At 42.9% G+C, this 20,976-nt stretch overlaps 1 protein-coding gene across 2 annotated transcripts in view; it reads left to right on the top strand.

Annotated features, from left to right (window-relative positions):
- The window catches only part of Kiaa0040 (KIAA0040 ortholog), a 36,683-nt gene that overhangs the window by 2,151 nt on the left and 13,556 nt on the right, over positions 1 to 20,976 (top strand). For both annotated transcript variants that reach the window (XM_029560202.1, XM_017796356.2), the window contains exon 2: positions 13,713 to 13,786. The gene's annotated coding sequence lies outside the window, so the exon portion shown is untranslated. The remainder of the gene's footprint in view (positions 1 to 13,712; positions 13,787 to 20,976) is intronic.

Here is a 20,976-nt window from a genome sequence, read left to right as displayed (position 1 = left end):
AGGACTTCCCAGGGAAAGGGTACTGTAGGTAAAGGAGAAACCATTCACAAAGTCAGTCCCAGGTTTGGAGGGCAGCACTGAATGAGAATTGTGTACTCTACTGACAAGAGTAAAATCTTTCCTGCAGCCATACCAAGCCATTTTTGGTTTTTAAATAGAGGAATGGTACACTCTGATTTGTGTTTGGAGAAAGAATTACCAGCTAGATGGGGCTTGGCTTAGGAAGAAGAGAAGTGCAGACAATGAAGATCAAAGACTAAGACGATGGAAAGTGAGGGATAGGAACTGGGGAGATAACTCAGTGAGTAAAGTGCTTGCTGTACACACATGAGGACTGAAGTTCCATCCGCAGCACCCAAGTAAACAGCCAAGTGTCATGGCCTGAACATGTAATTCCAGCACTGGGGAGGAGGAGACAGATTCCTGGAGCTCACTAACTAGCTGGCATAGATGAATCGGAGAGATCCAGGTCTCAGCAAGAAACCCTGTCTCAAAAAACCAAGTAGACTCCTGAAGAATGACACCTGGGGTAGGCGGCGGGGGGGGGGGGGATAGATTAAAAAATAGCTAATGCCCAGGGGAATGTATTAAGGGAGGTGTGAGTGGAACAGAGAGTGAGTGTAAGGTGCTGAACTGGAACAAAAGAAGATGTGCTGTGTGCCATTCGTGAAATCATGTAAGGGTGAGGGGGTGGCTCTGAAAACAGCCTGTAGGAGAAGACAGCTATTAACATTTGAGATATATTTAACCTGAGCAGGTCCAGGAGGTGTCCAGGCAGAAATACATGACCAGCAGTTGGGTATGCAGGTCTGGAGCTTATGTAGAGGTCAAGGCTGCTCTGTACAGAGGCTGTACATAAAAGTAGGAGTGAAGGCAGCTAATGAGGCCTGGGGTGGCCCCATCCATGAGGCTACACCGACACCAAGGAGCTTTGACTTTGTCAGTAGTGGTGGTCTGTGGGCGTTGTTTTCTTATTGTATGGAGAAATGACTCGCCGTACTCAGGGCTTTTCCTAAAATGGTAAATCAACTTGGGATTAATAACACACAAGTATTACATGTGCATATGACTAAATGAGTGAATCTCTAGGAATCACTCCCCTGTGTGAAAAAAAAAAAAAAGAGCATTTTGTTTAGCTGAAAGATATGCTACCACCTCAGTAACGTGCATACCTATGTTCCCATACCTATGTGGGGAAGTCCGGTCTTCACTAAAATGCAGAGGATGACCTTCTGAGACTAACTTCAGACCCTTGCAAAGTTGTTCTTTAGATCTGGCTGCCAGTGCCCAGATCCAGATCTTGTGCAACATGTGTGGACATAAAGAAGTAATAAAATATTCAGCCTTGAATTTGGAGTCAGATCGATGTAGGTTCAATCCCTGGCTTGACCACTTACCGGTCCCCTTTGAACAAGTCTTTGATTCTCTCAGCTTCATTTCCCTTGTATTTAAAATAGAGATAATTATTAGTCACCAGGGCAATGGTTAGAATCAGAATCCAATTGAAAAAGAAAGTACATTTAATGTGCTACATAAATTTTAAGGCTCTATAAAATGTAAGGGGTTTATTATTATCTTCTCTTGAAGCTACCTAAATCAGATGGAGTGTGTAGATGCTGGATCTAAATAGCATCATGGGCCAGACTTGGTGCTTTTAAATTGCATGAAGTATTTTAAGACAGTAATGATAAAAAGTCTCTTTTCATGTTATCAGTGATGTGTATTTAGTCTTGCCTCATCTTTGTCCTTTTCTACTGCTTAGTTAAAGGGGTCAGAGCCCAAACAAGCAGTGCTCTGATAATGCTGTTCACTGCACAAGGACTCTTGGGACCTCTTAAGCTAAAAGTGGCAAAGATTATATCTTCTAGGCCACTGAGCCACCCCTCTTGCAGTCGAGTCAATCCACAGATCACTTTTTTTTAAATCCTCATGAAGATGGCAGTTAAACAGGATGAAGCTCTAAATCTGAACATCTTCTCTCATCCCAACCAGTGAAGCCTGTAACCTGAAGAGATACAGATGTATCTCATAGTCCAACACAGTGGAGCTTAAATCTTATGCCAGCATCAGCGTTCTAGTGGAGGCTGATGGATGGTGAAAAGGAAGAAGTAACCATAGATTCAGAGACTTCAAAAAAACACTTTAGAGATGAGCCAACCTCACCCTTTCACATCACAGATGAACAAACTAGGGTTCATGAAGGGGAGGGGAGTGCTTCAGTCACACAGCTGGTTAGTGGAAGGACCAGAATCTAAGCTCCATAACTTTCTCTTCAGGAATATCTAATACCATGTAAGGCTGGTATCATCTAGACTTCTGTATACAAGGACACATCCAGCACTCAAATGATGGCAGAGATAAAATGAAAAGATCATACTTAAAAGCTGAATCTGGGGCTGGAGAGATGGCTCAGTGGTTAAGAGCACTGACTGCTCTTGCAGAGGACATAGATTTGATTCCCAACACCCATATGGTAGCTAACAACCGTCCATAACTCCAGTTCCAGGTCATCTAACGCCTTCTTCTGACCTCCTTGGGCATTGCATGACATGGGTATACTTACACACGTGCAGGCAATACACTCATACACATAAAATAAGAAATAATAAATAAAATATTTTTTTCTAGAAAAAGAGCTTAATCTTCCTGAAGTGGATTCTGGGGCAAACTCCAGATCTTGAAGAGACTCAGGTAGACCTCACCCTTTAAAACAACCTCCATACCATCTCTGTTCCTTCTGTTTCTGCGATTTTAATCCTTAAATGTTTCTTAGGAGTTCCCAAACACTCTTCAAGCACGGAGACCACACTGGGTACTTTAATTTGCTAAAGCCCTTTTAGTGTTTGCTCAAACATGTCATAAAAACTGGGCTCAGGATTAGAATGGATTTAGAGACCAGCATAATTGCCCATCCTCGTCAAATACCAACATATAACTAATTTGTTTGATGAAAAGGGTTTCAGGTGAACAATTGGAGTTCATGACACTCATCATAGTTACAGTGAAAGAGGTTAGGACAGTGGCAAGATAGACCTTTTCCCTCTCCAAACAGCAAAGGGAAAATCTATAGCAAACTCTTTGAAAGGCAATCCCTAGAGCCACAAGCCAGCTCAGGTGTCTGTCCTTTCCCCTACATCATCAGTCTGTGCTATCTGAACAGGGCATCTGCTGGGACCATGACGGGAAGGTTAGTGGAAACTGGGAGTGGTAGCGAAGTTCTAAAAGGAACCTCACAAACTCAGGATTTCTTTCTCAGGGGCTATTCTCAAGGGATCATGGCAGTGTCCCAGACCCAGTCCTCACACCTGGGAAGACTTGTTCCCACTATTGTAAACAAGCGGCCCCTGGGGGCTGTCTCTGAGAAAGGAAGGAACATCTAACCATTCCTGCATTTCTTGCCTAATGTGAAGAGCAGATTGTGCTTATAAGCCTCTGCAGGCTTGCCCTTGCTCATAACTCTCTGTAACTTCCCCTTCATGTGATCTTTCTCAGCTCAGTTTTTTTCTCTTCATGAAGATCTTCATTTCAAGATGAGTAGGTTTAAGGAAAGCCCATCAACAATTCCTTTTAGGGTTTTTTGTTTTTGTTTTTTTGGTTTGGGCTTTTTTGGTTTTTTTGGGGGGGTTGGCAAATCATCAAAGAAAGCTGGCATGATAGGAAAGTTGCATGTTAGAGAATGCATCTTCAGGTTATCCTGAGGGAAAGAGTTGGGGTCACAGATATGCAGATAGTGGTAAAGGTTGGAGGCAGGGGCAGGGGTGGGGCGGAGCGGGAACTGGGAAGTTCCGTTAGCTTTAGTACTCTGTGGAGTGACATAAGTGGACCAGTGCCTATAAACCTAAATGGCATGTGATGGTGGCAAACTGAATAAGAGAATTCTGCAGTCTGAGTCAGAGAACCGTGTTTATTCTCTCCCCAACCCCAGTAAGATACTGAGTCTGTATCCTTCCTATATTCTATAGTCTGAGTCAGAAACATGTTTATTCTCTCCCCAACCCCAGTAAGGTACTGAGTCTGTGTCCTTCCTATAGTTCCTCATCTTAGATTCTTAGACACAGTGGGACAAAGTACAGACTTTCAGTAGTCCCTCTGTCTGTGGTCCTCACACACCCAAAGTCGTGGCCTTGACCTGCAAGCCTCAGCCAGCCACTCATACACACTGGCCTAAAGCCACACAGGAATTAAGTATGGTCAAAGCTGCCTTCCCATGGACCCTGAAGTAGAGGTCCATCAATCTTTCTTGGCTCTTCAGTGCTTCAGGGTACCTGTCAGGCTCCCAATAACCTTTATTCAGTGGTGCTGCTAAATGTCTGAGGCATTCAAAGGTAGAGACTACCCCTCCTCCTATCTGCCAGGCTGTCTTATGTGCACATAAGAATATATTTTGATTCTTAACATTATGCTAGGCACAAATTTTAAAATGAGCAGAGGGCGCACTACTCTTAAGGCTAGTCCTGCAGACTTGTCCCCTTTTTTATAAATGCCCTGGGCTTCCACTCTCCTTTCCCTCTCTCCACTTGCCACTCCTGACCTGGAATATTTCTTGCTGCCAGAGGCCCAGTCTGCTGAGCAGCAGTTGCCAGTGAAGCACAGAAGGTCCTTTCGTGGATGACCTACACCATCCAGAAATGAAGCCTTCATTGGGAAAGGGAATGTATTTGCCTTCCACACTACCTAGACACAGCCTGTTCAGAGATCTCCTGGTTTAGATTAGAAAGTCAGACCCTGCCAGCTTGGATATTTGGACAAAAGCCTTTGCTCAGTCAGGAAGAAAGCAATGCCCTCCCAGGTAATGTAGCATACATTCTGATTTCCAACGACTGTGCTCTCAGTTTTGTACAAGGATATAAGTTACTTACCTCTCTGAGTAAAGAATCAGGCTTTTCCTATTCAGGGGATGGATAGCACAGCTTCTCCATGGAAAAAAATACCTCTCTTCCAGACTGGGCCAAGGGAGGAGACACAGTCATAGGACATGTGCCATACAGGGAAGGTCAGATGTTCCTGAACAACATTTTCCAGGAACAAGAGTTTGGTATTTTTGAAAAATACTATTCCTTCAAGATGGGGGCCCGTGAGAAGGGGAGGCAGGAGAACACTTGATGTGTGGGCATTCAACATTTGATATTATACTGAATAAATAAATGTAGAGATCTTCAGAAGCATTTTGTACTTCACAGATGATTAATGAGGAGAGATATACCATCCTTTTCATTGTACTATCTATTAGTTTGCAAGAATTTTTGTGTTCTCGCCTGTGGGTTTCAAACTGGCCTCGATCTCACAGAGATCCATGTACCTCTGCCTCCTGGGCTTAAAGGTATGCACCACCACACCTAGCTGGTAGCTCCTGTGTTTTTGATCAAGGTCAGATTTACATTTCCTAAAATGAACTGTTTTAGAGCGAACAGTTCAGTGGCCATTAGTACAGTGCAACCATGGGTTGTGTCTGATTCCGAAACATTTTTATTGCCCCCAGATGAAATTCATTAAGTAGTTTCTCCCTTCTGTTTCTTTTTCTCAGTCCCTGACAGCCTCCTGTTTGTATTCTACTTCTGTGGATTTGCCTATTCTAGGCATTTGTGGGGGGTTTTAATATTTTATTTATTATTTTTATTTTATGTGTATGAGTATATTGCCTGTATGTATGTAAGTGCACCCATGTTGTGCAATGCCCAAGGAGGTCAGAAGAGGGTGTCAGATCCCCTGGAACTGGAGTTACAGATGGTTGTTAGCCACCATGTAGGTGATGGGATTTGAAACCAGGTCCTCTGCAAGGGCAGCCAGTGCTCACAACCTCTGAGCCAACTCTCCAACCTGTATTCTAGGCATTTGTATCAATAGAATCATGGAGTGCTGAACTTTTAGTGACTGCCTTTATTCACTTCACATGTTTTTAAAATTCATCTTCATTGTGATTTCTGTTAATGTTTCATTCTTTTATGCCCTAAGTTTATTCTATGGCATACGGAATATACACACCATAATTTGTCTAATCTGTTCATTTGTTGATGGACATTTGGGTTTCCACCTTTGGCTATTGTGGATGATGCTGGTGGGAACATACACATGCAGAGATTCTCTTGGACATTTGTTTGCAGTTCTTTGGGGCATACATCTGGGAGAAAAAGTGATGAATTATGCGATATTTCAACTTTTAACTTTTCATGACATGCCAACCTCCTCTCCATGTTTGTATCTACATGCTTATGAATCCACCATATGCCAAAGTATGTCATGGTAAATGGCATACTTTTGCATGCCTGGTCTCTTATTTGACACCTTTGAACTTATATTTTCATCAGAGATGTTAAAACCACTCTCCTAGAAATTCTGAGTTGCTTGAATACTTGGGATTAAAAAAATCATTCTTGGTGTTACTGGGTAGGAAGCCACAGGCAACAGCAGCAACAGCTACGGAGTCCTGTATGCGTACTGGGCACAGCCTGTATCTGCTTCCTCTCATTTAACCCTCATGACAGGCCAATGAAAGGGTACTACTATTACTCCTGTTTCACAGACAAGGAAGCTGTGGTCTCCACCACAAGCTCACTGCTTCCCCCGCCTCCTTACAAAGAAACTCCCCTAAAGCAGCTCTGAAGTTGTCACCAAAGATGAAGAAAAAAACTGTTCTGTTTCTCAAGAGCTCGTAGTCTGTTATAGCAGACAGATAGGTAAGAGACAATGGCAATACAGTGTCATTAAATGCTTTGATAGGTGTCAAGACAATACCTAGAAAAACATTTCACCTATTTCTAGCCATAAGATTTCCAGAGTCAATCACGTTTATACGCTTTTGAGTCCCTTGGTAAGATCTGGGCCTCCTCCTCCCCAATCACCCTTAAACACCCCACCACCATTGTATTCCCAAAGTAAGTTACCTGACACAAAGCAGATGCTCATTAAATTTGGGTTAACAACACAACACTTCCATAGTACTTCTACCAAAGAATCACTATGGTATTTCAGCCCCTGGTTCATATAGATGCCTGGGATAGTTTTTACTCTAGTTTTTTTCAAGGGACGTGGCCCAAGGATTAGAAGAAGAAGGTTTTTTTAAGACTTAACGTGACTTTTATTATTCTCTCTACCTCTGAACCTCTATGTATATGAAAAAACGAGGAAGAGAGGTCCTGAGAGAGGGGAGAGTCCTTAAGTCACATCATGCAGAGCCTTCCCATGCCTGGAAAGGAAACCCTAAGGATGAAATGAACTGGTAAACTATAAAACTGTGATTTCTGCATTTCATCTCAGGGTTGTCTTGTTGCTTTAAAGACTCCTACTTTATGGCTACCCATGAAATGATGCACCTCAGCCAGCAGCAAGCACATAAGGAACTGGCTCCATAGACGGTCTAAATTATTTCTCCAAAAGTAAGTCTCACCTGGCATGGTGGTGCACACCTTTAATCCCAGAATTCAGGAGGCAGAGGCAGGTGGATCACTCTCTGTGAGTTTGAGACCAGCCTGGTTTATATAACAAGTTCCAAGCCAGCCAGGTGAGACCCTTTCTCAAAAAAAGAAAAAAAAATGGAAGAAAAAAGGAAGTTCACCCCTCTTTGCCAAGGTCAGCAACAACTGAGTGTTTCACTTTCTCTTGATCACTATCTACAACTCCCCTTTGAGGAGGAACAATGGAAGAACTGTTGGGCACAGTGACTTTGCTTCAGGTGGCAGAAGGGGCCCCAACACAACTCGGGCTGCATTTTTTAACACACACATTTCTTAAACACTTCTGTGTGTGCCCGACACCACTAGAGGCTGTGGGAAATTTTCAAAACAAAACTAAAAGCAGGCACAGACCCTATCTTGGGAGTCCTGCCACCCTGGAGCCTGCAAGCACTTCTTGCAAGTCCCCCCCTTCTTTGCCCAGAACTGAGAGAGGTGGCTTCCTCGGAAGAGTCCCTCTGGGGTTTCTGCTCCTGTTGTCATCGCTTACCCACTATCCAGGCTCTGAACGATGCCAGTCTAGAATTCCTGACACCAACTCCATTCCTGCTGCACCTAGCTCACTCCCCAGACATGTAACCAATTTACACTGATTTGGGCTATAGCAAAAAGCCCAACCCACTGCAAGGCTTTCCTGCTCTACCTGGACCCTTGTTCTCCTCACTGCTCCCTCAGCTTCATGGCCTGGACCTGCAGAGGCTGGCAAAGAAGGAAATATAGATAGGATGCTAGTGGCAGATGTGAGTGCCCTAGCCCCGGTGGAGGTAACCACAGACACTCTGAACCCCATTTTTCCCATCACCCCGAACTATAAGCATTCAGTCAATCAACTGCCAAGCATTTATAAGCATCTGGCATATACAAATAACAAAATGGACATGAGATACCTAGAGGAAAAAGCTCTGAAATAGCTCAGTGCTAGATAGGAAAGCAGACAGGAACAACATCTGTGCTATCAGGAACAGTGATCTTCCAGGCATTGTTAGGAGATTCAGGTGATGAAAAGCAAAGATGATTTCAACTAGGATGATTTCTGTGTTAGTATAAAAAAAAAAAAAAAAAAAAAAAAAAAAAGCTACCAGCTCCTCCTTATCTTACCTCCATGGGAGCTGCACATGTCAGTCTTTGCTACCGGTTTACATCCTCCCTGATTCTGAAATAACGAAATAATGAAAACCATTTTTCCATGATATACAGGGGTCATCACTGTGGCCCCTCTGTACCCTTGAGCTCTTCACTATTGGACCTCACCAGCACTATTTTAACTACATTATACATATTATTTAACTCATATGATTCCCACAACAGACCTAGGACAAAGGATCTATCCTCATCCTCCTTTTACATTTGATGAAACTGTGACACAGAAGTCAAGAGATATTCTATGTTCAGATAACTAGGGAAAGGTGGGACCAGGCTTTGACCTGGACTGTCCCCATCTGAAAGAATAAGAGGTTATATAGGAGCATAGGGATGTTACTCTGAAAACTGGCAAGTTTGAAATCACACAGATTCCCTTCATTGGTCACATCTACCTCTTGGACTTCCCACTTGCCAACTTTTACCTACAGACTGGTTCAGATTTTCCTGCAAATCTCATTTGGCTTCCACAGTCTTTGTGCTAAATATTGGTAGCATTGCTACATAAACGAGAGAGAGAGAGAGAGAGAGAGAGAGAGAGAGAGAGAGAGAGAGAGAGAGAATTTCTGAACCCTTTGAAGTAGACCAGCTTTGGTTACCCAGTGCCTTGTGACAGATCCGAAATCAGGATTGTCACCAAATTTAAAGGTGTACAAAGTGGGAGATAGCAAGAGATTGGAAACCACTTTTCACTCAAGTTTTAATACAGAAGTTTATTTCCTTGATCAAACATGAAAAATATCTTTTGAAGGTTTTCAGGCCTAGGAGGTCAGTAATAACCCCCCACCTCTGGTCTAGACTTTCATAACACCTTATGAAGTATGGAGGGAGAAGTAATTTCCCAGTAGTTTCTGACCTTGAGGAATCCTCACCATATGTCGGGCTGTTCCCATGTCTTGGCAATTAGAACAGCTAGAGAAAGGTCCAGGAATCAGGAAGACTGAGGGAAGGAACTGGATGAGTGTTGTCACAGTAACAGAGGTTGGAAACCTCCAGAACTGAGCTAATGCCTGAACCATCTTGATTGGATTCTCCCTCAGGTCCACCCATAGCTTCTTGAACAGCCTGGAATCCCTTTGCCCCTTCCTTGCTCACCTTGCAGGTGACCTTTCAAATCTGTTCCTCCTGGAACCCTCCCTACCTTCCTCATTGGCATTAACACATCCTTCCTTGCTGCTCCGTTTGGGACACATAACTAACCCTGCTTTGTGGTGCTCTGCCTATGTTCATCCAGCTCCCCAGTGAAAAACAAATTCCTCAAGTCCACTCCACAGCCTCTATCTTTACTGCAGTTTTGAATCTCTTACCCAGATGTCTAGCAAGGTTTTACTTGCCACAATGCAGCTTTTTTTGAGATGTCTCAGAAATGAGAGATGTTCTTCGTGTGCGTAGTAGGTTGTAAGATAAATGCACTATGGGCTGCTCTAGTGCAGGGAGAAGAAATGGCAGCTCTTGGCTTCCTCAGCTTTAGTGGTGTCAACAACCCAGGCTCAGTAACAGCAGAAAGAAGACAGCGAAGGGTGTCCCTTTGGGAAGAAGCAGGGCAGGCATTTTGCAGTAATAGCAGTGGGGTAGTAAGATGCTAAGTATACAGAGAGAGAGAGAGAGAGAGAGAGAGAGAGAGAGGCTCAGTTGGCATGATAGCTAGAAGTCACTATGTGAAATGTCATCAATTCAAGAATGCATATAGGTCAAAAACATGACCAATCAAGGCTCTCCAACAATGTGGGAGCAGTTTCACTTCCAAGTAATGTCATTTTAATTTTCCATATGGTATTCCATGAGAAGGCCAATGTCCGCTGAGTCCAGTGATCTTTGCCTATGGGGTATGCCTATTCTGGAATGCCCAAGAATAGCTGAAATCTGAGCACTGCCTAGTCTAACAGAGTTCTCCAAACCAGAATACTGAAATTCCAGTTAGTTCATTTTGTTCTGAGTATCTTCTTTGATCTGACCACAGTGCTCTTTGTGAATCTAGAAACCAGTGTGGCAGAGCATTCAAAGGCAAACGGCTTGCCGTGGAATCTTGTATTAATTGTGAGGTTTGACCTTAGACAAGTCATTTAATTTCAGTGAGCCTCAGAGTTTGCTCATTTAGAAAAATGCCTTTACAAATATTTCTCAGGAACAAATTGGTCCCAGACATTAGGGATGCCATGATGGGAGTAGAATCCATGTGGAAAAGAGGAAGGATAATTGTATAAGAAATTACCCTGGGGTTGGAGAAGATGGCTCAACAGTTAAGAACACTGGCTGTTCTTGCAGAAGACCCAGGTTCAAATCCCAGCACCCACATGACAGCTAACAACTCTCCGTAACTCCAGTTCCAGGGGATCTACACAGGCAATACACTTATACACATAAAATAAAAATAATAAATTTAAAATATATATATATATATAAAGAAATTAACCTAATGCAGACTTGGGCTATGGCAACAGTAGGTACAGGAAAGGGCACACAGCAGGGACTCTGAGGCCAAGGAAGTTTTCCCAAGAGGAACAAGGTTTCAGCTGAGGCCTTGAGGATGACCAAGAGATTCAGTGGGATGGTCTGATTGGGGCTGGGAACAATGGTGAGGTGTGGATAGAGAAGCTTGTGAGACCCCGAAACAAGAGGGGGCCATGGATCTCAGAGTTTGGGGAAAGGAAGGCTTTATAAACTTCGAAAGTGGTTGGCCACCATTTTTCCCCTTTTTGTTGTTTTTCAGGGGTTAGTGGAGTGAAGACAACAGCATAGGGAAACGGGAAAGCTACATCCTGTCTGCCTGTGGCTGCCAAATAGCTTTACAATTCTGAACAAATCTTTATTCACCTGTGAAATCAGGCAAGAAATCGTTCCCCTTTCCACATTGCAGTGAATCAAAGGAAGAAATGTTTGCAGGAGCTTGTAAAGAATCCCAGTGAGCTGGGGGTACTATTATAGGTCTGTACTAGGGAGGCTGAGGCAGGAGGATTTCCAGTTAGAGGCCAACTTGGGCTACATGATAAGGACCACCATCCTCCCAAATCCATTAAGTTATAGGTTCAAGGTCTTGATAGTTCTTTTTCCAATCATAAATAAGCCTAACCCCTTTGGGTGTCAAAGAAGTGATTGTATCAGTATTTTTATCTCCCACCACCTTTCCCAAGGGATCAGGAGATTAATAGCAGTTTCTTTCTGATTAGTATGGTGATATTTCATTTCAGATCATAATCAGATTTTTGTCTAAAGGAGAAAGTATGCAATTAATAAAAGTGGGGTTTTTTTGTAATATCTGTGATTATTCTGCCTAGCTGGTTAGGGCAGACTGCCAATGGCTCCAGGAGGGGGACTTAATCTGACATAACCCTCAAGTTTGGCAAGAAGTCTTTTCTGTTATGAGGGATATCAGGTATGACCACTGAAACACCGATGTTATCAGTTCTCCCTCACATACAACTTCTAGAGTCCTCCTGAACCTCACTTCACTGAACTGTCAAGCCCTCAGAACCCCCCTCTTTTGCTTTGCCACCTCCCTCCCCACATTTCCTCTCTGCTACCTTACTGTCAGACTCTGCATGCTGGTCCCCGCACCACTGCTCCAGCTTTTCCATGCTCATTTAACTACCCCCATAGCATGTTCAGTCTTCCATTTAGTGACTAAATTTGAACAGCAAAGTCTCACCCCCCTCCACCATCTCATTTAGAACCTGAGCCCATGTCTATCAATCTGCACATATATTCAGGCACTTGCCAACACTTAGTCTAGCATTTAGATACTGCTTTGGGGAACTAGGTGTGTAGTTCAGTGGATAGAGTGCTTGCCTAGCATGCACAAAGCCCTGGGATCTATTCCCAGCAAAGCATAAAACTCGGCATGATGTCACACACCTGAAATCCAAGAACTCGGGAAGGTCAAGAAAGTAAAGGCAAGAGGATCGGAAGTTCAAGGCCATCCTTGACTAAGTAACAAGTTGGGAGACCAGGCTGGGATACACGAGACTCTGCTCCAAAAAGAAAGAAACAAGTAAAGAAAAGATTAAGCCTACTTTTCAGGTCATTTTCCTATTACAAAGAACTCACATGTATATTGCTGTTTGACTTTCACAATAATAATGGATGACAAGAGGAGTGAAGTCAATCCTGTTTTTATCATCCCATTTTAGGGATGGGAAACCTGAGGCTTGTGAGGCTCCGTTAACTTGACCTTTGGCTAAGCAGAGCAGAGTTAGCAGTATCCCAATGTTCATGAAGAAACTCTTTTAAGAACCAGGTTATATCCCCCATAGAACCATGTCAATCACATAGCAGATACTTAATTAACACTTCTTGACATGAAATCTATATGCAGCTACAAGGAAATAATTGAAGTGGCATACTATATTGACAAAAATAATTATTAACACTATGAGTCTCTTCAAATATAAAGAACACCTATGGTGTTCTTTTATGGATACTCGGTTAATAGCCTAAGGGAGACTCATGGGTATTTTTCACCAAACTCCCAGACCCCAGGAAGCAATCAGAGGGCAGCCATTAAGTGCAGGTGCCGCTCCCTCTGCTCACATGAGCAGCCCCACAGCCTCCTAGTAATGGATGGAATGTGCTTGTCAGAACTTGCTAAACAGGGTGGACATGCTCTCTTAGCCCTTGAAAACCCAGTCACTGTGCACACAAGGATCCAAATTCCCCCAGCCATCAGGTGGGCCTCAGCTCCACTACCCAACCAGGTGGAGGAGGTACCCTGGAACTGGTCAGAGGGTTCCTACCATTCTGGTTGAAGGTAGGAAGACCTCCCACCACTGGAACTCATTTCCCAAGAACTTCAGGTTACTCTGACCACCTGGCAAAGCCAAAGAGTGACTTTTTTTGTCTTGTTCTTTTATCCACCCAGAATGATACTAATTCTGACCCTGGATACTATAGTTCTTAGAAGCTAGGCTCACATTCACATGTATTATCTGTTCCACCCTAAGGATCCCATAAGGAGGTATTCACACCCAGCTGACAGTGTGTCTGTCTTTAGGAAGTGTGTATGTGTAGTCCAGCATTGTTAGAACTGTAACCAAAGGGCTGAGACAAAAGCCAGTCCCCTTCCTGTCCTGCCCCCAATTTCTTCCAAGGAGATAACACATGCTCTTTCTTTTCTGTGTATTCTTCCAGATTTATCTCCATTTTGGAGACAGAGAAACTGAGGCCCCAAGCATCTGAGTGACTGTCCCAAGGACATACATTGAGTAAGTTGTACCTGCTTCTCATACCATGGGTGGTGAATTTGTGATTCCTAAGCTGTCCTTTAGCCAATGTGAAAACTTGTAAGAGCCAAAGTAAATAAAAGCAGGGAAAACTCAAAGCTGGAGCAGAAGGTTTGGGGCCCATAGACTTATGGAGCCCAACTGCCCACCCACCCCTAATACACTGCAAGGCACTCCCCTTCCCTGGCTGCTCCAAGCCAACCCCCGTCCACAGGAGCTTTTCCTGCCTTCTAACTGGCAGGGCCAGACCCAACATTCAGGCCATTCTTCTCTATCAAGTGTTCCCACCCCATGTCATATTCCTTTAAGACCCTGATACTATGACAGTTTAATAAGCCATGTTTTCTGTATGCTAAAAAGAGATAAAGTCTAAAGGCTGCTAACCAGCCTACAAAAAGCTCAACCCTGAGGCCACACATAGAAGGCCCAGGGACAAGAGCTGTGGTCCCCAGCCACTTCCACCATCTTGTCGTGCTAATAGGGCACTCCCCTGCAATCCCCAGTTTGTTCCATCCACTCTCTCAAATCACATATTTGTAATGCAGTTGTCCCTCTTTATCTGAGGAGGGATATCTTTTAAAAAACCTCCAGGGGTTTCTTGAAACCCCAGATAGCAACAATCCTATACATGTATAGGTTTTGTCTACCATCTGTCTATAACTACAATCAAGTTTAATTTATAAATTAGTCACAAACATTAACATATAATAATAAAACATTAATAATAGTACAATACAATATATTTATATTTATATATACTCTAGTAAAATTGCCAGCATCACTATCCTTGCTATTTGAGTCCATTATTAAGAACAGTTATTTGGGGGCTGGAGAGATGGCTTAGTAGTTAAGATCACTGGCTTCTCCTGCAGTGAACTCACATGCCAACAATTGTCTGTAACTCCAGTTCCAGGCAGTTCAATGTCTTTTTTTGGCCTCTACAGGTATTGCACACATGTGGTGCACTTATACATGCAGTCAGAACACTTATGCAACTAAAAATAAACAAATCCAAAACAAATTCTAAAGAGAAATTATTTGAACAGAAACACTGTTGTGTCCTGACAATCAATTTAATAATCCAGACGGCTACTAAGTGAGTACCAGGCAAAGATGATTCCTGTTCTGAGCTGGACTGGCTGGCCTGGTACAAGACATCATAACACTCCTCAGAATTGTGCACAACTTAAAAAATATGTAAATTGTTTGCTTCTGGAATTTTGGGAGGGGGTCTGTTGGGGGTGGTGTTTTGTTTGGGTTTTTTTTTTTTTTTTTCTTAGTTTTTTGATGGCAGATTGCTAGGACAGCTTACAGGAAGTGAAACCTTGAGTGAGGGAGGATTCTTGTCTTCTCCTTTGGAAAAGGCCTTTCAGAAGGGGAGAGGAATATCTCTGGTGCACAGAGGGGATCAGGGAAAGGGTGAAACTGGTGGCATTTAGGGGCAATGGTCTGCTTACAAGGAGACAGCTGCATGTGATGTCATCTATTGGGAAGAAAGGGTGCTAGAATGTTGGGAGGAGGTACGACTGGTCTGGCACTGGGTAATACTCAATAAATACCTTAGTTCACTCATATGTGTCCTCCGAGGTCATCAACTGTTATTTATCAAACTGGTCAAAAGGAAAAGGCCTCCACACAATGTGAGGAATGCAGATGTAAACCCATCCACAGAGCAAGGGAAGAGCCATCCTCAGGCAATGTGGACTTCTCTATGTCACTCACCTCTGGGATAAAGGAGGCTGCAGCCTGAAGCCTGGTGACTCTGAAGCATTCTACCATACTGTGTGTTCCACAGGGATGAATTATTACTGAAATGACGGTATTTTGGCTCATTCCTTCTGATTTGGTTTGTGCGTTTTAAGCCTTAACACCTCAATATGGTAGCATTTGACTTTTAATTGCCTTGAACTTTTGTTAACATGAAATGAAGGGAGGAAATGGAAAGGAAAATAGAACTATATCTACACTGCTGTCAAGTTGCATAATTGTACATTTTTGCCACACCATTAGTTTCCAACTATTCCAGCCTGTAAACCCTTCCCCCATCATCCCTGAGAAAATAAATAAGTCAGTTTTTCTGTTACTGCTGCAAAGTTCACAGAACTCTAAATACCCTTCTCTGGCATTATAAAGAATTATGCAACTTTTAATTTAAGGTCTATTGTTTAATTACCACCTATGAGTGAGACCTTGAATCACCTAAGTGCTTGGTTGTCCTCCTGCTTTTTTAAAAAACACTCTTTCCCTCCTAAGAATATGACGTTTGAAAACTTAAGGAGCAGTGTCTGGAGCCAGCCAGGAAGCAGAACTTTCTCTTTATTTATGGAATAGAAAAGGCACCACCCTACCCCAGCCACTCCTAACTCACAGATGACCTCAGAGGCTCATGCCTTCCAAAAATAAAACCTCACCTAGCTACTGTACCACGCCCATAAAAACTGCCTCAAAAATTTTTCACCAAGTAGTTTTGAAGAGTGCAAATGAGAGCTGGGTAACCGAGGTCTTTCACTGTAACCATGGCTACAGGTTTTATGAGTACTAAGACCAGGATGTGGTCAGATTGGGTATATGCAGAAGTGTGAATGGCATCAGACTATGTACTCATAAATTCTCCACCTTAGAAATGTAGCTCCTGGTGACTATGATTCATAAGAGGCCGGAAGGAAGGCACAAGAGGGAGGAGGGCTGTGCTAAGAAGAAAAGCTCAGTGTTCTGATTTTAGGTTTAATTCAGCTTTTTAATATAATTCCTTAAAATGCCACTAGCTTACATTTAGATTGCAATTTTTCCTTTCTCCCTGTTCTTTCATGTGTCTTGTCCATTCTTCTCAACAGTCTGAAGAGATATCAAGCATATGTAATGACCTCATTTCTTAGACAAGGAAAGGGCTCAGAAGGCTTAACTGATTTTGTCCAAGGTCGAAGACATGGAGGGCAACTGAACTGGAACAGAAACTGTTTCCTCTGACTCCTAATTTAATATTCTTTTCATTTCACCCCTCTGCCAGCATTTTGTACTGAACCTGAGATATCTTGAGATGTACTAATTCCTCTTGCAAACATCCCTCATCTTTATCATTTGTCTGATTAACCAGAGACCAGGCTCATTCAAGGTGGAGGTTACAGCTGCTAAGACAGGCTGGCTTTTGTCCTCATTTATATTTTCTACCTGCTACAATGGCTCTCCCTACAGAAATGATAGCACAGAGAATAGGTAATGTGGTCTCTACTTGAGGAAATTTATAATCCAGGCTACAAGCTTAAAATGCCTCCAGGGACCAGGTAGTAAACAGTGTTAGTTGAAACACTGGGATCAGAGAAAACTCAGGCCCTTTTAAAGCTCTAGCAGACTGTGCACTTATAGGATGCTAATGTGCCAAATCATAAAGATTGAGGATTTTATATGTTTGAGGAAGAAAATGATTAATAATAATGATAATAAAAATAATACAGTGTATATGTATGGGTATACCTCTTGGATGGCTAGTGGGCATTATGCCTACTCAAAGAAGTCCCGTGCCTTGGAGGCCCATCACCTTCTGACATGTGTGATGTTGGATTGAACTTCTCTCCTGAAATATGCGATCTTATTAAAATCTGAACCCCATCGAAGGGTATAGCTCTGGGGTAGAACATCAGAATGCAAATCAAGAAGCCCTTGGTTCAAATCTAGGTACCCCTGTTGCTACCTGGTTTGGGAGTGGAGAGATGGCTGAGAAGTTAAGAGTACTTTCTGTGCTTGCAGAGGACCCGAGTTCTGTTCCTAGCAACCCACGCTGGAAGGACCACAACTACCTGTAACTCCAATTCCAGGAGATCCAATGCCCTCTTCTGGCCACTGCAGACATTGCATGTGTGTGATACACATACAGGCAAACAGGCATACACATAAATAAAAATAATTAAAAAAAAAAAAAAAAAAACCTGGGCCCCAGGGCCTGGAGGGTTGGCTCAGCAGTTAAGGGCACTGACTGCTCTTGCAGAAGACCCGGGTTCAACTCCCAGCACCCACATGGTAGCTATGAACCATCCTTAACTCCAGTTCTAGGGGAATCCGAAGCCCTCTTCTGACCTTCATGGCATTGCATGACACAGGTGCACTTACATACATGTTGACAATACACTCATACACGTAATATAAAAATAATAAATAAAAATTTTTTTAAAGTCTGAGCTCCAGAAAGTAGCACTAGACATACTATCAGGGCGTTTCCATAAGGTATGGCACATGTGGAAATTCTCATGTGTTGTAGATGAATGATTGGATGGGAACCCACCATCCTAGAAGAGACGGTTCAGAGACTGAAGTTCTTGACCTTCTGAGAATGGTGGTCACATAGTAGAGTGCTTACAGCAGGATCTTTAGGTTCAGCCAGGATTAGATTGAAATTTTATTTTGCCCTTTTGTAGCTCTGTGGCCTTGGACAAATTTTTAATATCTGATAGACCCAGTGTCCTCAGTAGGGATAAAAAGGCCTACCTTAAGTTGTTGAATGAGACCTTGACTATAAAGGTTTGATAACAGAGAGAGAGAGAGAGAGAGAGAGAGAGAGAGAGAGAGGTGTACTTAGTAAGAACTCAACAAATGGTAGCATTTGAGTCAACAGTTCTCATGAAAGATTTATGATAAGACATTTGCCAATGCTCTGTTTGGAGGCTTTGGCTTTCTGAAGTAGCTAAGTCAAAGGCTGGCCAAAGGAAAACAAGTAAGTATTCTAGCTGAAATGAAAAAGAGAAAGGTGATAGCAATGTGCAAATCAAACCACCCTCCCCTAAGAAATTAGATTCTGGAGGTCAGAAGGGGCTGAGCAAGGAAAGAGTGGTGGACAATGAGGGCGAATAAAGGCAGGAGGAAAGCAGAGACAGCCAAGTGTCTGCCCTGGTTTTCTGGGAGCTGGTCAACTCACCTTTTAAAGCAGTTCAGTGACTAATCTATCAAACTGTGATTAGAACAGAAAAACTCATCAGTAAAAATGTTTCTGCCTTTTACACAATATGAAATTTGAATAATATACTGCTTTGCACTTTTCAAGGTAATTTTAAGGCACTCACTGTGTGAACATAGTACATGTTCCACACATGATCTTATTTCACCTAGAAGTGCACTCTCTCATTCATCCAATGAGAAGGGTCTCTCAGCCCACATTCCACCAGGCATTGTACCAGACTCTGAGATCCAAATGATCCAGCACAGTGGATAAACATCTACCCCTCTGAGCAAGATGCCAGTGTCTCTGTTTACAGAGGGAAAGCCTAACATAAAGCACTTACGTGAATGTCCCCAGACTCTCTACCATTTTGTTGTAGAGGCAAAATCCTTAGCTACCAGTTTTCTGCTTTATGAGAAGAAACATTAAGAATCCTTTTCTTTATGGTCTCCAGGAGGTAAATATGAGGAAGTTGCTGACTTGCTCACAAGCTGGAGGTACTGTGTTCCACCATATTAGCACAGCTGAAACTTTCAGGGAATCAGGGAGGCATGCTTTCCAGGGATTGTGCCTGAGTCTGGTGCAAGAAGGACTAACTTCTCAGAGTCTATGACATAGGCTCTTTGGAGACTATGTAATTAGGGCTGAGAAGAGAGGAAAGAAGGAAAAAAAGGAGGGGAGAGGAAAAAAGAATAACAGTCAAATTGGAAAGTCCAGGCCTTCTGTTTTCCAATAGAAAAGCAAAGAAAGTCAAATGAAATCCTTTTTAAACTCTTTTCTTTGTTCCTAAATGATTCTCTAATTATTTGCCTAGTATCTTTAAGAAGCGAGAGCCTATCTTTTACTTTCCCTGCTCGTCCTAGCATAGCTTAATTAATACTTGATTGATTGAAGGATTGACTCATTTGAACCTAAAGTGAAATAGAGCTTTTTAATTTTCTTTTCTACTGAACCTAAAATAGAGCATATAGTAATTAGGAAATGATCCCTTGTTATCAGAAAGTCCCAGCTACAATGGGCTCTTTGTAACCCAGCAAAGGGAAGGTAGGTGATTATTTAGGAGCTGATAAAACACATACCATTCCCTACTGCTTTCCTGATAATGGGATTTTCGTGATCATTATTTCCCCCCTCAAATGAATTTTGTGGCTGGAGAATCTGGCTGGACAGTGCTAAATGGGTGGGTAATTATCATCAAAGTCCAGCCACAGCTACGACCCGTGGTCGCCTTCTCTGCCCTTCATTCTTCTGTTCTTTCTAAATTGATAACTGATGTCCAGTCAAGTTCTCACTTTTTTTCAGAGCTCCGAGGTTAGCTTCATTCTTTGGTACAGCTGCCTGCCGGAAGCTGGCCATCTAAACAGAACAACCGGGCAAGGGCCTGCTCTCATGGGCTTGGTATTCTAGTGGAGCAAGACAGGTTTTAAGCCTGTGCATCTCCATGACCAAGGAATCACGTAGTTAAGGATGAGAAGAGAAAAGGAAATAAAACATAGGAGAGAGTAAAGAAGAATAAAGAAATTGGGATGAACAAGGAATTTCAGAACAAGAAGTGCTACAAAGGCAGCGAGACAGGATGGCGTGGTAGATGCTGGGTGGGTTCTGAGAAGCCTCTGGTTGTAGCATGCAGGAAATTTGAATGGAAATTCATTTGAGCTGAGGACCAAATGTTATCAAGTACTCTCGCCGAGATCTGAGTATACATGGACCAGGCAAAGAGACAAACAAAGTTCTGAGTAGATGAAGAGTCCCAGTATAGGTGTGGCCAGGAAACAATGAATGAGACAGGAAGGAGTGCAGTGCAAGGTCAGAGATGAAAGTAGGTGCTGGGATGATGAGACAGGGACCAAGTGATACAGGCAAGATACATATGATGGAAGCAGGACCCAGATCACCTTGACGGGGTATATATGATGGAGGCAGGGGCCAGATGATGCTGATGATGCTGACAGTGTATATATGATGGAGGCAGAGGCCAGATGATGAAGACAGTATATTTATGGTAGAGTTAGGGACCAAATGATGGAGACAGTGACCAAATGCTTGAGTGGGCTATAACAAAGCACTTATATTCTACATTCATGTGACAGGATGTCGTAGAGCATAAGCTAGGGGTGAGAGCAGTGTAGCCCGACATGTGGGGAGAACAAAGTAGAACAAAAAAAGAACAGAACCAGAAAGACTGGTAAGGAGGCCACTGTAAAAAGTCAAGTGACAGATAAGAGTGGCCTAGCCTTGGAAGTAG

This window comes from Nannospalax galili, unplaced genomic scaffold, assembly GCF_000622305.1.
Source record: "Nannospalax galili isolate Female #2095 unplaced genomic scaffold, S.galili_v1.0 scaffold429, whole genome shotgun sequence".
NCBI classification, from domain to species: Eukaryota; Metazoa; Chordata; class Mammalia; order Rodentia; family Spalacidae; genus Nannospalax; species Nannospalax galili.
Note: the sequence above shows the minus strand (reverse complement) of the source record. Positions and strands in the feature narration are given on the sequence as shown.